This window comes from Camelina sativa, chromosome 5 (assembly GCF_030686135.1).
Source record: "Camelina sativa cultivar CO46 ecotype springtype chromosome 5, ASM3068613v1".
Lineage (NCBI taxonomy): Eukaryota > Viridiplantae > Streptophyta > Magnoliopsida > Brassicales > Brassicaceae > Camelina > Camelina sativa.
In genome coordinates, this window is record NC_141884.1 from 32,791,874 (window position 1) to 32,808,522 (window position 16,649).

General features: G+C 33.9%; 1 pseudogene; it reads right to left on the reverse strand.

Moving 5' to 3' along the window:
• Nucleotides 1–212: 212 nt before the first annotated feature.
• On the reverse strand, nt 213–11,090 carry LOC147944645 (transcription factor MYB114-like; annotated as a pseudogene).
• Between the last annotated feature and the right edge of the window lie 5,559 nt (nt 11,091–16,649).

Sequence of the window (16,649 nt, forward strand, 5' to 3'; positions counted from 1 at the left end):
CTTCCAACGGATTCTCTAAACAACAACTCTCTCTCTCTGTGGGATCGATCCTTAAACACTCCAACTTATTCTTTTTAAAAATTCCCTTCTGGTTTAGTTTTCTTAATGCTAGTTTCAGACTAAGAGGTTGAGACTATGGGGGGTGTAATCAACTTAACATTTTAAGTGATTTGTGCAAAATTTACAAATCATATGTTATTCAATCATTGATTTTAAAAAATCTCATGAAATCCATTGTTATTGAACTGATGATTTAAAAATCTATCCTAAAATCCACTGTTATTCAAAACAGTTTGTCGATTTGGATTTTAATAAGTTTTAGGGATTCTGGAAGATTTGAGAGGATTTGTTTAGTTAAAAATACAGAAATCCAAATCTCAAGGTTTTAGCTGGGATTTGAAAGAATTTCACCATAAATCATATCAACTTCCCTAAAATCTATCAAAATTCCAAATTTTCTAAATCCCATAGAATTCTATAAAATCATAGTTTAAATACACCCCCCTATATCTTAGGTGTTTCCGCATCAAGAGATGTCTGTTGAAAAGCTTGAACCAACTAATACCAGAGATTTTTTCACTTAGCCTAAGAGATTAGATGAGTAAGGAATTCATTGACATTAGTGGATCAGATCTTATTGCCTGCTTGGTCATGTTTCTCCAACGAGAGTTGGGTAGGGAAGTGATTAAGGTTGATTGTTTCTACCATGAGAATGGATTAGCAAAGGTTAGAGATCCATTTTCTAGGGAATAGATTGATTGAGTCATGTAAAACATTATAGATTGATTAGGAATGCTTATTAATAGTTACCCCATCCTTAGCAGCTTTTGTACGTAGATTGTTTACAATTTTTACAATAACTCGATCCCACACCCGATGAAGTACTCGATCACTTGCATCGTGTGGACCTTCGAGTGGTTCATCATTCTCTTCTTAGTTTCTTGTAACCAAATCACCTACTCGATCCGGTGCTCGATTGCTTGCTCTGTTCTTTTTATTTCTGTCCACATTAGGTTGTTAGTTAAAATTCCTCTACTACTTGGCTTGACTTGCATAGTGTTGATAGCATTCTATCTGTTAGCATATAACAATTTGGATTGAAAATCCTTTGTACTACAATTGCATATGGAATTGATACCCTCGGTGAAAATCATGTTATCAATTTAGCGCCGTTGCCATTTGGTTGTTTCGTGTTACATTTAGAATTTCAAAACTTGCTAGATCAAGTTCTTTTTATTTATTTATTTCGGTACTGACTTGTTTGCCTTTTATGCTTATATGTTTTGTATTTCAGGTACAACCCGAGCTTCCACCCGATCGGTCACTCGATCACCTGGATCGAGTTGACCATCGAGGACCTGCTCAGATACTTGTTTTTGCATGCAAACACGATCCAAAGGTAGCCAACACCTAAGTCCTTTCATCGACAATATTGATAGACCTCGGCTACTCTGACAACAACAAGTTTAGCCACCATTACAGCCACCACTTGAGGAGGAAATGAATCAGCAAAACGGTCCACCTACCCTTCAAGAGTGGACCAATATTGGAGCTGAAGATTCTCCATCTACTCACACTCAAAGGCATGGTATTTTGCCTTCTGCTGTTAAAAACAACAACTTTGATATCAAGAGTAGTCTCATCCAGATGATCCAGAGTAACAAGTTTCATGGGCTGCCAATGGGAGACCCATTGGACGATTTGGATGAGATTGATAGGCATTACAGCCTAACAAAGACAATGGGGTCAGTGAAGATGGCTTCAAGATGTGGCTATTTCCATTTTCTCTTGGTGTAGGCGTCTTTAATGCTCTCGAACCCCAAAACCTTAGCGTCCATAGTGGTTGATATGATTGTGGCAAGCATGGAGCCAAAAGCTGCAGAGAAACCGGAGATGGTGGGAAGGATCACTCGGTCAAGAGCTAAGGAGATGGCCAAGGAAGCACATTCACTCATAGTTGACGGGTCATTCAAACTACCAATGATCCAAGTCTTCAACATATCCACCTTGAAGACTTCACCCGGTAATGAGGACTAGGTAACTTAGGTGTGAAGTTTGTACTCTTTTTCCCATAGCTGAGTTTTGTCCCAATGGGTTTTCTCAGCATGGTATTTGATGAGGCAAATGGATCATTACGTCGAGTTATCTAGAAGTCATTACCAATGGGGAATAATGTACTTCTGTGCTAGTACAAGTAACTTCTGTACTACTACATGTCACCTAGACGTTTTGTTATTTTCTTATTTCCTTAAAACGTTTTGTTGTTTTATTTTTAACTTCCTGCTGTTTGGAGTGTCGAACCTAGGGTTAATTATAAAACCCACAGCTACGCCTCTTTGTCTTTAGCGAAGAAGTTGTAAGAACAAGTATTGTCAAACTTTTTCCTCAATTTGAATTCTTGAATGCGTTCTTGATTTCTGGGTTTCTATACACTTTGTGATTCAGAAACTCTTCACTTGTTACAATCCATCTCACCATCTAAACAATCTATCTCCATCGAACCATTGTTCTATCATTCAAACACCACCCTTTCCATCTACATTAACGATCACGCATCACCACCTCCATCGTATTTGCCACTTCCGCATCATCACCATCACCATCGAATCTCATCACCGGTCATTAGTCTACAGCCTTTCATCAGAGTCCTAGTCCAAGGGATATCGTATTATGTGGTATCAGAGCCAACTCTGTGCCAAGGCTAAGCGATTCAGAAAACCCTAATCTCGTTTTTGTTTCTTAAAATTCGTTTGTTAGTTTTAGGGTTTTGTTTTTTGTTGGTTCGTTTGTGTCTAGATCGTTTAGGATTTAGTTTGGTGTTGTTCGAAATTAGACTGCAATTAGGGTTTGATTATTTCGAGTTTGTTAGCTATAGGATTAGGTGTTGCTCGTTTTCTTGTAGTTTGTTTTAGAAATTTTGAGTCTTATAGTTTATTTTCGTTTTTCTCATTCAAAGAACAATTTACTGCGAGTTTCTTCTTTAATTTGCAGGTACAATGGAGCTATAAGGTTTTCTTAAACCAAACCGATCTAAATCGATAATTAAATCAAACTTGTCGAACCAAAAATTGTTGGTGTCGACCGACACCACCCTTGGTGTCTATCAACACCCATCCCAAAAACCCATTAATTGGGACGCGAATGTTATAGACAAACCCGAGCTTACACACTAATGGCGGTTGTAGGGGATTAGGGGATAAGGTTGTTCTAAGGTTAATCCTAGTAAGAAGTAACCAAAGCCATAACATAGCTGGCGGGTCCTCGCTCATATGAAACTCATAGCCACAGAGGTTAAAGAGTCTCATACAAAGCTTGTAGTCGGCATTGGCTTAAGGCGTTAATATAAACACTAGATTACTTTCAAGAGACAAAACTAAATGATTAATTGTCTAATTGAATTTAGATTAATGGTAGAGTTAAGTAATTTAGTGTAAAAAATATATTGTAAATGTAGAATAACACTCTTTGAAAAAACAACCATAAAACTCAAGAATGACATCTTTTGCAAAACAGAGGAAGTACTAAAAGAAGAAAAACATAAAAATTAAATGACAATATTTGGTTAACTGTTTATGCACGTGATCATATAATACATTTACTTAGCATGTGTGACCATGCATTCCTCTATACTTCATGTAAAAAATTGTTTTTCTTATTTTTATTTAAAAAATATGGAAAACCAGTATTTAGCTTAACCAAACAGAAACAAAAACAATTGTTGGATATGAATTATTTTAGCTTGATAGTTATAATTTTAATAATTATAATTTTAATAATAGTGTCCAATTAAAGAAAATCTGTTCTGTAGATTTAGACGAAAAGATGATTCATTTTAAGCGCATAAATCGAAACAGTGTCATGTTTTAGAACCATTAGAAAATAGAGTCAATAAGCTATTTCACTGTTACATTCACTCTGAAGAATTATTACGGTGATTTTATAATGCGGGGCATTTGCAAAAAAAAATATATTTTTTTCTATAGCTTCTCTTTTTGTCCATTTTCAATGACACTTTTTTATATATTCAAAATAACTAAATTTTACGTCCCAAACTCCACGTACTAAACTCTACCCACTTAAAACTGTAGGATAAATGTAAAATAGAAAAAATAAATTTAAATTCTAAAAGTTAATTAAATACTTTGTAATTATGTAAAAAAGGACAAAATGAAAATGGTAAAAAATATATTTTTGAAAAAAACTATCTATAGAAAAATATTTCTAACAATTTCTCTTTTATAAATAGCTTTTGAATTAAAAATATACTTTTTCTTGTAAACGAGTAGTATTTAAATTTTTTTGGGCCTTTTATTGGAAATTTGTAAAAAATGAATAAAGATATTCTTACCTTTACTAAAAACATTTAGAAAACCCTCGACTTTTTTTGTGGTATTTTCAACCCTTATTTTTTATTAAAAATTAAATAACCCTTAATTAGTATCATTAATTATACTCAACTTAAAAATCATACACATCATAATATTATATAATATTAATAAATAAAACATTTTGATTTAAGATTTTTTCTTCCTAAATTCTAGTTCGCCATTTCAACATTTTTTTAAATGACCAAAGAGCTTGTATGAAATCATGATTCAACTCCTAGGAGAGATATATATAGTAAATTGGTTTGGTTACCATTAGAAAGTTTTTTTACGTAAATTATTTCAAATTATCGATTTGGACAATTGATTTCATATTCAGGAAAACAAGTTCAGACTAGATCTCAATTTTATTTCGGTCTGAGTTTAGGCTTGATTCAATTTTGGAGTAATTTTTTTTATAAATGATAGATTTTGGATGATATATATATATATATATATATATATATATATATATATGTGCAGATTTATTAGTACTACGGGTTATTTTACCATTTATTGAAATGTTAGGGTTTCAAAACCCAGGAAAAAAAAGGATTTTTCAAAGATATTTAGGAAATGTGAGAGTTTTTGTTTATCATGTTTCCGAAATATTTAGGCCAATTTGCATTTTGTGAGAAGCATGTGGATGTTTTCCTTATGTTAATCTCTGGATCAGTGTACTTATGCCCACCGAATTTGGATCACCCTAATTATAATTACAATTTTCTGCCACTTTCCTCTTCATATTAAAAGTTATATCATTGTGGAATCAAATCATGTCTTTATATATTAACCTAACAGGAGTATATAATTCGAATAACTGCTTCTTTTCATATACATCAATTTAATTTGTTATTTAAATTAAATACATGCATAAGGCACCAGTCTTAATCTGGTCGTACTGTAGTTGTTCGTAGTTCTATCTCTTTAGTTGTCTTCTGCAATTGGACATGTTTGTCAACACACCACCCTTGATCACAGTGGCCCTGCCTACTAGCATCAGTGCTAAAATCCAACAACAACCCTAGTGAAGTAATGGTACGTCGATCCAATCGGAGGCACTATTCACCGATATCATATTGAATTTAAAATTTAAATAAATTAAAATTATTAATAATGAATATAATTTTTTTGGATACAGATAATGCTTGACCACGTTTGTGGCTATATCGCGACGTCTGAAGTATGTATATCTTCCAATATGGCGACGTCTGAAATGGTATCAAATCCAATAGATTTTATTTTTGTTTTGTGAAAGGAGCAAGCCACGTCAACAAAGGTGATTGACTGGGTGATTTTAGGGTTTGAACGTTCCCACTTCCCAGCACACTAGGGTTTGGTGGTAAACCAAATTAAAATACAGTATCAACAAAAACATTTCTTTCCTTATTTTTTTTTTAACTCTCTAAAGGTCATAATTATTTTTCTTTCCCCAAATTTGATTCTACTCTCAAAGATTTATTCAATTAATGATTTATAAATTCACATTATAGAATTTAATTTTTTTTTTTAAATATACTGTTAACCGCGTGTGAAAAATGAGGAATTGTAAGAAATATCACCAAAAATGATTCAGATGATCAAGGATAATATCATTTGAATCAGCCTCTATCACAAAAACATTTTTTTTGTGACAGTATCAAATGAATCAGCCTCCGTAACCCAAACATGTGTGGCCCTGTGAGATAGCATTTGAGCCATAACCGCAGCTAACGAGCTCGATGTTTGAAAGCAATCAGTAATGATATTTTTAACGTATTCGTATGCATATTTGCTGTGTTTGAAATAACTTAGTGCTAAATTTTTAGACAGTTTAATTAGTTTTTAACTTTTAGTTTTTAATTTCTTTTACATGGGTTATAAATGAATTTCAAATGAAAACCTGCGTATATGTGGGTGTAGTCTAGTGGTATATATAAATATACGATTTAGATATTTTGATCGACAGTTTTTCAGATAACTTATATCCATGTAGAAATAGAATAGATTTCTTTATTTATTTAGCAAATAAAGAATTTCTTAAACTTTATTTTTCAGAAACCAGAGAAACTATAAAAACTGATGACTCGAATCTGATATATTCCAAAACGAAATTCTTAACGAGATTATAAAAACTGATGAGTCCAATCTGATATATACCGAACCAAAACCAAAAAGAAAAAATGGAATTCATTGATAACTTGGCGAATTGGTAGCGCTTACAACAGCCATAAAGGCATTCGTAGCAATTGAATCAGCCTTACAATTGGTTAAGGAGGGATGAAAGTAAAACTAACTTGCTTAAAACTTAAAAGTAGAGCAAAAAGCTGGAGTATCTACTACAGAAGTACAGAATTGATTTTGGTGTAAATTTCTGAAGAATTAAAATGACTGTTTCCGTATATATACACATTTGGATCTAACTTATAATGAACACTGCACGCTAAGATACTCTACCAGAAATAATTACATAGGACCGTAGGCTATACATAAGCTCATTAACCCATCTAGGTTATATAGGTTGGGGCCACACTCTATACCTCACAGGCTCACACTCATGCACACATATAAATCCAACATGATAAAAACAAAGAAAAACAGTAGCCCCTAAGAAATAGGCTAACTGGCCATGTTTTGAACTAAGATAGTTTGTATATTGAAAATATAGGGAATATGCAGTAGATAGCACAAGATCAGAACATAATTAAGAAACTACCACAAAATGTACAGTACTGTCAGAGGGTGTTCTCTCTCTTCAATCACAATTACAATTATATCCATTTCATATATTACATGTTATTTTTTAAAATATCATGTCATTTTTTGTTTCACATACTCTCTCTTCCCTCATGCATTCTCTTCCCTCATGCCCACTCACCTTGAAACATCTATCATTTTATTTCTCTTTTTCTTTCTCTCTCACTCACTCTCTCTCTCTTCTCTTATCCACTCACCTTGAAACTTCTGCTATTATTTTTTGGAACAGGCTATTTATTCGAATTACATGCAATATTAGTTAATTTCTCTTTTTAACATGTTAGTGTTTAATATACCACGATATTTTTATATATTGAATGTTTTTTAGTTTAATATAACATGTTATTTAAAAAAATCTCATGAATTATTTATTCTTTCTAATCTAACAATAAAACAAAATAGGGTAATTATGTCTTTTCACTTCAAAAAAAACGTGGGTCCTATGGTATTTTCCTTAAAAAAAATGTTGTTGTGGTATTTTGTTTATTTTACTCTATATTTATGCTATCTACTAATATTACCCGAAAATATATTACTTGATTATAAATAGAGTAGTTTGATAATTATATGCGGTCTACTTGTCATATACACAGTAGTTTATTTAACAAAAGTGGTGTCTACTACACACTATTTCACATGCTATTTTTTTTTCCTATTTTTTCTTGTGCTCTCATAAACTAGTTCCTCTTCTGATAGGTTTTTCTTCAATTTATTTATATAAACTAATTCAATCTCGTAATATAAATAAAAATGAATTTAATGTTTTGCTTTATAACATATATAGTTTAAGTTTCTTTTTATCGGAAAAAAAAAATACTAGTGGTATTGTTACATTGATTTAAGTGAAAAGACGTCTGTACACATAAACACACAAAAGAAATGTTACTATATATTATATTTTTGATCATTACATGTTTATTCATAGCATATTCTAATAAACTACGAAACTACACTGGTTTTATGTTGAGAGTTTAGGGTTTAAGATTTGAGTTATTGGTTTAGTTTCTAAGAAAAATACAATATTAATCTATTTATACAATTTTATTTTTATTATATAATGAAAACTAGAAAAAGAATATAGTATCTGATTATATTTGTTGTATATAGTATGTCCTATCCTTTCTTTCAATTTTCTTAAAAAAATTAATCGTTTAAAATTGTGTCGCATATGTATAGTTACTAGGTACCAAAATATTATGAAAAATAAATAAAATATTATGATAAAATATTATGAGTAAAATTATTATCTGAGATTTAAGATTTGTTTGTATTAAACAAAATATATAAGTAAAGTTTTTTTTTCGTTTATTCAGATTTGCATTTTTTTTTTTGTAAAATATGTTTCACCAGTGAAATATTTGAACTTGGAAAAGAATTTTAAGGTCGTGTAGTAAGTGTTGGTGTCTTTTTGTGTTTCTAAAAATCAAATTCACATATTTTATGTTTCACATTATTAATTATATCAATTTACCATTAAATAGATAAAGCAATATTTTTAGGCTAATCAATTTAATTTAAACTAATCCTAAATTTAAAAAAGTATTGAGAAAAATGATAAAAGTGGTAAATAAATGAATATATTTTTTTTTGTTTATGAAATGTAATTTACTTTTAATAATTAAATAGGTTATGAAAATGATAATTAAATAGATTTTTGGATTTAATAGTTGATTAAATCTTTCTATTTAAAAAAATAATAATCAAAAGTATTGGCTCGTAATATTTCAATGACATATTTCTGTAAATAATAATCAGAAGTAAAGGGCATTTATTAAAAAAAGTACATGAGCTCTGTGAGTACAACATCTCAGTTTTTTGTGAGAGTACTTCTCTACTAATATTTAGCGGATTTGTTTTTAAGACTGCAATTTTAAATAAATAAATATAAATAGATTTAGGTTTTAGTTTTTCTAAAAATTTATTGCCATTTAAGATTTTATAAAATTGATTTCCTTATAAAATAGGGAATCTAGGTTTTGGCAGATTTTACCCATTTACAAAAAAAAAAAAAAACCCCAAAACTATCTTATAGTGGTTTTTCTAATCATGATTGTTTTTCTTTTATTTTTCAATTTTCATTGTTACTTTTATAAATGTTTTAAACTTTTTAGGAAAAAACCAAAAACTAAAATCTCAAAACCAAAGAGCTAAAAACCAATTTAAAAATTCATTCCATTCAGCCTAAAAATAAAAAAGGTTGAATTTCTCTGCACTGGTGATGTCGTGTGATTTTTAACGACATGTTTAAATTTCTCAATTAATCACTTTTATATCTTTTTCTACTTTTACTTTTTTGATGTAAATAGTTAAGAACTTATATAACTAGAGTGTTGTCATCGTTTAATTGGGAGGAAGAAGAGTAAAATCAGATGCACGTAGTACATATAGCCAAATGAAATGAAAACCAAACAAAAGAAGAACAAAAGAAATAGATTCACCGTTTCGTTCAAAAAGAAAAGAAAAAAATAGATTCACCAAACAAAATGGTCTTAGAATACTCTTGATTTTGATTTTCAATGCATCCGATCTCTTTTGCCATTTTACCGTATAGCCGTTGTAAGTGTCAAAACAAGTCTTGATTTGGTTAAGTAAACTGCATGTATTACCAAATAAAAATGTTAAATAATAACACCTCAAAGCAAACCCAAGATAATCACTGAGTAATAACCTAAACCACCTCTGCAGTATCTGCATTGAACAATTACAAACTCCCAAGATTTTCAAACGTGGAAGCCATTGAATCGATCGAAGAACTGTCTCCCTCATTGATTGTAATACCTACATTACCCACTGCATCCGCCTCTTGGTTCACTTCCAGCAATCTCTTCCCCCGCATACTCTCTCCATCTATTTGATTGTCGACGAAATCACATTTCTTGTCATCTTTGTTACTTGTGATACTACCATATTTTGTGCTTACTTCGCCAATGCTAATTTCTGACCGATTGTTGACCGAGCTCCACCCATTGTTGTTGGAGAAGTATCGAGGTCGAGGCCTTATAACATTGTGTTTGTGAGCCGGTGCCGTAGCTGAACAAGTTCCTTCTTTATTTCTCATTATGCTCGTACAATACGGTTCTTTCTTCTTAGCCAAATTGGTGTTCCAGTAATTCTTGACATCATTAGCGGTCCGACCAGGCAATCTACCAGCAATCAGTGACCACCTAAGCATGTATATATATGAATGATATATTTGTGTATATATGATTTAGTAGTATTTGATCATTACAATGTCTAAATAATTTAAATTTATATCTGATTAACAATATAAACCTGTTTCCTAGAAGCTTATGAAGGCGAAGGAGAAGATCAACTTCAGCAGAAGTAAATTCTCCTCTGTTGATATTCGGATTCAAATAGTTCACCCATCTTAATCTGCAGCTCTTCCTGCATCGGTTTAACCCTAGATAACCCATAATCGAGATAAAATCTACTAAGTATATACTTGTTAATATAAAAGTAAAATTTATAAAGTGTACTTACTGCAATTACATTAAATTTTATCAAAAAGAATCTTAAACAGTAATGAATAAAAATGGATCAAGATTTGTTACACACATAGAAATGTTACCAATTTTTTTATCAAGATTTGAACTGGCACGTTGGTTAACAACATCATAGATTTAATTCTGCATAGTATTACAGTCAAAATCTTGAAAACGAAAAAGACTTAGTTTATTTTACTCGTCGTAATAAACATGAGGAACGAGAAAAGAAATGTTAAGAATACTTCTCACTGTACTCTTTATTACACGCTTTACTCTGAATCTGAATTTTGGAAAAAATGATTGTCTAAAGCGTATAAAATCTATACGTGTTTACGAATATATTTGAACTTAGTAGTATATGTATATAGTATAATATACCAGCACGTAAAGGAACTTGATGCCATTTGCCTTCCCCATACTTATTAATGCATTGCCTCAAAAGACTATCTTCTTCGGGAGTCCATGCACCTTTTCTCAAACCTTTGGACGACGATCCCTCCATGGACTAATAATAAAAGTTATAAGATATCTAATTAAATAACTTATGAAAGATATATATATATATATATATATATATATATATATAATGAAAAGAAGATGTCGAGGAACAGTGTATATGGAATCCACATTTGAGGCATATATAGAGAGAGTAAAGAAATACTGTTACACATGTGAGGGGGGAAGTGACAACGTGCATATTTGATATCCACATTTCACACTTTGTTGTTGGCCAAAATTTGTCTGGTTTGAGTAAATGAGACTATTATTACAAATTTAGATGTATCCGTAACTACAAAAATATGTCAAAAACAATTATTATTGTGTAAAAATCAACTTAACTTGTTAAAATGTTCACTGCAAAAAATATTCACTATAACGCATGCTTGTGCCACTATATTTATCCAGGCGACCCAAAATGAATCCGAACCTGATACTATCTGCCATACGAGCTGATAAGCTCAAATTGTAATATCCTAAAGGTATTAACAATTTTGCAGTTGTAGTATTTGGAGGTCGAATCGACAAAAACTCAAGATCACACTATAAATTATAGAGTTTTATTATTACACTAAATAAAAGTATTTGAATTGAAAATAGCAATGCAAAATATTAAATTAAAGATGTGTCAATTCAAGAAATTAAAATACTAGGTCTAGGAAACTTTTCTAGAAAATTATAGGATATCAAATCAATTAATAAATTAGGATTCAATCAATTAAAATAAGATTTAAAACTCTAAACCTTATTGTAAAATAAATCAATTCTCACCGCATATATTATCTAAGTTTTAAAACTCAAAAATCTAAATCTCTTTGTAAATTAAAGTTAAAAAACCAGTTTTAAAATCAAATTTAGTTTGTTGACAAAATTAGTAAATCAAATCTCTTTGCAAAAAGTAATTTTGCTCATCAAAATTTTTTGTTTGAAAATCAATTTTATTCTCATATCAATTTATTTTCCTAGGTTATTAATTCTATGTGATCAATCAAGAATTAATATGAAGAACAACCAAAGATGAAGATCATAGAAGATAATAAATCCTAAATAATCAATAGATCTAATAGACCATAAAAACCCTCTGAAAACCTTGAACCTAACAAGAGATCTACTTTGACATGGTGAAAGAAACAATCATAATGAATAAAACATATATCATAAAAGAATCAACAGAGAAAACAAAGGATTTTAGAAACTTCTCTCAAGAAGGCTGAGTTGTTGACTTGTCTCTCCAAAAGCTCTCTAGGTCTCTCTCTCTCTCTCTCTCTCTCTCTCTCTCTCTCTCTCTCTCTCTCTCTCTCTCTCAAAAATTTTCAAAAAATAAAGCTTAAGGGTTTCCAGCACGCTCACTAGCTAATCTCCTCTAGTCCTTCCTAATACGCTTGCGACCCTCTGACGTACCTCCTCGTGCAACTCTGGACCATACACTCACTGGCCTCGGGAACCTGTCCGACCACATCCACGACCACGCCCACGTCCACGACCAACAACTCAAACACCTTTAACCACTGCTCTTCCAAGATCAGAGGCTAAAACCACACAAAGAAACATAACATACCGTGGAATCTCATTGAAGGCTCGAAGAGATGTTCTAGGACTTCATGCCACACACAATTGACTAACTCACATAATCAATCAAAGGCATGCAAATCCAAACATCAACAACATAAACGCAGTCAATCCATACCTAGAACTGTAAGGGCTCTGATACCAAACTGAAACGACCCGACCCGTTTTTTTAATAATAAATAATAACTAAATAATAATAATAAATAATAAATAAATAACCCAAAATATTTATTTAAATATCCGGAAACCCAAAACACAAATTAAGCAGCCGATAATACCAATAATAATAAACCAATAATTACCAGAATCATAAACCAAAATGCTAGCAACTTGAACCATGGTTTTAACATCAACATTCCAATTCTAACAACCTAGCAGAAACCAAAGCATACAACAAAGACCCTAGAACATCCTCCTTTTCATTGCCATGATCCCACGGTCACACTTTGCCTCTACCTGCACCACAAACATAATGAGATGCGTGAGTATTACCAAAAATACCCAGTGAGGCGGTCCTCCCATCTACGAGCTATACACACAAGCAAATCAAGAGTACAACTACAAATAAAGTATAACAAACCAACCATTAAACTGAACAACCAATAACACTTTCACCACATTTACACATCATCATACAAAACAAGTCATAAAACCACATCGCTTAGATAAGCTCATGGTCACGCACTCACCTTAACAAGTGATTCACAAAATGTGCCGACTTAGTCAACCGGTCCACAATGACCCAAATAGCATCAAAGGTCCGAGACACTGGCAATCCTACCACAAAGTCAATCGTGATCATATCCCACTTCCACTCTGGAATGGGCAGACTCTTTAGCCACCGCCTGGAACCTGATGCTCAGCCTTCACTAGCTGACAAACACCGCACCTCGCGACCCAACTAGCTACATCCTTCTTCATCCCGACCCAGTGATAGTACTTCTTGAGATCATGGTACATATTAATCGCCCCTGGATGAATAGAGAACATGCTCGCATGAGCCTCCCTCAGGATCTCCTGCCTCAACTCCTCATCCTTGGGCACACAAATCCGCCTGTGCACCAAATGAGTACCATTAGCTGAGACCTGATACTTTGAATCAACATCCTTAGAGGCATTTACCAGCCCCAAATCCTTCTCTTGAGCAAACCACACCCTGCTTAAAAGATATACTCTATCAGCCGCCTCTAAACCCAACGGCTCCTGAGAAACCGCACACAACCTCAACGCACTGATTTCTCCTACCAAAGACTCCATATCCTGATCTTGAGCCAAAGCCGCCCGCTTCCGCCTTAGAGCGCTAACAACCAAGTTAGCCTTACCAGGGTGGTAGGCTATCTCCAAATTATAATCTGACACCAGCTCCATCCACCGCCTCTGCCTCAAATTCAGCTCAACCTGAGTGAATATATACTTCAGTCTCTTATGATCTGTAAACACCTGCACCTTTGCACCGTAAAGATAAGATCTCCAAATTTTCAGAGCAAAAACTACAACAGCCATCTCTAAATCATGAGTAGGATAATTGCCCTCATGCTTCCGCAACTGCCGCGAAGCATAGGCAATTACCTTTCCATGCTGCATCAACACACACCCCAAACCAACTCTAGATGCATCTGTATAAACCACATAGGGTTCTCCCTGCTCTGACAATGCCAACACTGGCAAAGTAGTCAGCATCTCCTTTAGGCTTGCAAAGCCCTCCTCGCACTCCTGTGACCAAACAAAAGGAACATCCTTCCTTGTCAACTTAGTCATCAAACGTGTTCTACTCGCAAACCCCTACACAAACCTCCTGTAATAACCTGCCAACCTAAGGAAACTCTTGATCTCCATGGCATTATGCGGTCAAGGCCAATCTCTGATAGCCTGAATATTCTCCGGATCTACAGAAACTCCCTCTGCATAAACAATATGAACCAAAAACCCCATCTCACGCTGCCAGAAACTACACTTGCTCAACTTAGCAAACAACTTCTGCTCCCACAGCTTCTCCAGAACTGCCCTCAAATGCACTGCATGCTCCTCAGAACTCTTAGAATATACCAGGATGTCGTCGATGAAAATGATGACAGACACATGCAGAAACTCCTGAAACATGTTGTTCATCAATCTCATAAACGCTGCTTGTGCATTAGTCAACCCGATAGGCATCACCATAAACTCATAATGCCCATATCTCGTCCTGAATGCAATATTCCTAACGTCTGCCTCTTCTATCTGAATATGATGATAACCCGACGCCAGATCAATCTTGGAGAACCAAGTAGCACCTCTCAACTATTCCAACAACTCATCGATCTTGGGAAGAGGGTACTTGTTCTTCACAGTGACCCTGTTCAAACCCCGATAATCAATGCACAAGTGAAAACTCTCGTCCTTCTTCTTAACGAACGACATTGGCGCTCCCTATGGTGATACACTAGGATGAATTAATCCCTTCTTTAACATATCCTCTAATTGCTTCTTCAACTCTACTGGACTGACAATAAAGTATGCCGGCTCCAACTCATCCGCCACCTGAATATCAACCCTCTTGCCCGTTCAAGAACCTCTAGTAACTTGCCACTAAGGAAAACTTCCAAAAGACAGCTTATTTCAACATAGCTTTCCCGCTTGGCAATTCTCCACAGCAAATCATCAATACAAGTGCAATCAAACAAACAAGTACCATATGTTCGCATATTCTGATTCACCGTATCAAACAATATGCAGGCCGCCAACTCAAACCACTTGACTTATTTCTCCCAGCAACCTTACCAAAACCTTGAATCTAGCAACCCTGTCCATCTCCAATGAAATTTATCCACCATCGTCGCAACGACTGGTTTATACTACCATCAAGTTTTCTTGTGAACTTATGCACCTCGCAACCATGCCCTTGCCAGCTCATATCTGCTACAGCTCCCCTTCCCGAGATTCCAGCACCACTGCCCACACAATCTTGGCGCATCAGCCACACATTCATGACCCTCGACCCTGGGCTCCACCTGGGGTCCTAGCACATCCAGCATGCTCACCGGCTGACCCCCTCTGGTCCCTCCTGATACGCTTGCGACCCTCTTACATACCTCCTCGTGGAACTCTGGACCACACACTCGCTGGCCTCGGGAACCTGTCCGACCACATTCACGACCACGCACACGTCCACGACTAAAAACTAAAACACCTTTAACCACTGCTCTTCCAAGATCAGAGGCTAACAAGCATAAAAACAAACCAAAACCACACAAAGAAACATAACATACTGTGGAATCTCATTGAAGGCTCGAAGAGAATGTTGTAGGACTTCATGCCACACACAATCGAGTAACTCACATAATCAATCAAAGGCATGCAAATCCAAAAACCAACAACAAAAACATAGTGAACCCATACCTAGAACCGTAAGGGCTATAATACCAAACTGAAACGACTTGATTTAAATAACCAGAAACCCAAAACACAAAATAAGCAGCAGAAAATACCAATAATAATAAACCAACAATTACCAGAATCATAAATTAAAATGCTAGAAACTTAAACCATGGTTCTAACATCAACATTCCAATTTAACAACCTAGCATAAACCAAAGCATACAACTAAACCCCTATAACATCCTTCTCTTCATTGCCATGATCTCACGATCACACTTTACCTCTACCTGCACCACAAACACAATGAGATGCGTAAGTATTACAAGAAATATCCAGTAAGACGATACTCCCATCTACGAGCTATATACACAAGCAAATCAAGAGTACAACTACAAATAAAATATAACAAACCAACCATTAAACTGAACAACCAATAACACTTTCACTACACCTACACATCATCACACAAAACAAGTCATACAACCCAATCGCTTAGATAAGCTCATGGTCACGCACTCACCTTAACAAGTGATTCACAAAAATAACTACAACCAAAAGAGAAGCCCTCCAACATTCAAGAACAACCAAACTCGCTCCTAACAACAACAAACAAATATTGAAAACAAACTGGCAGAAA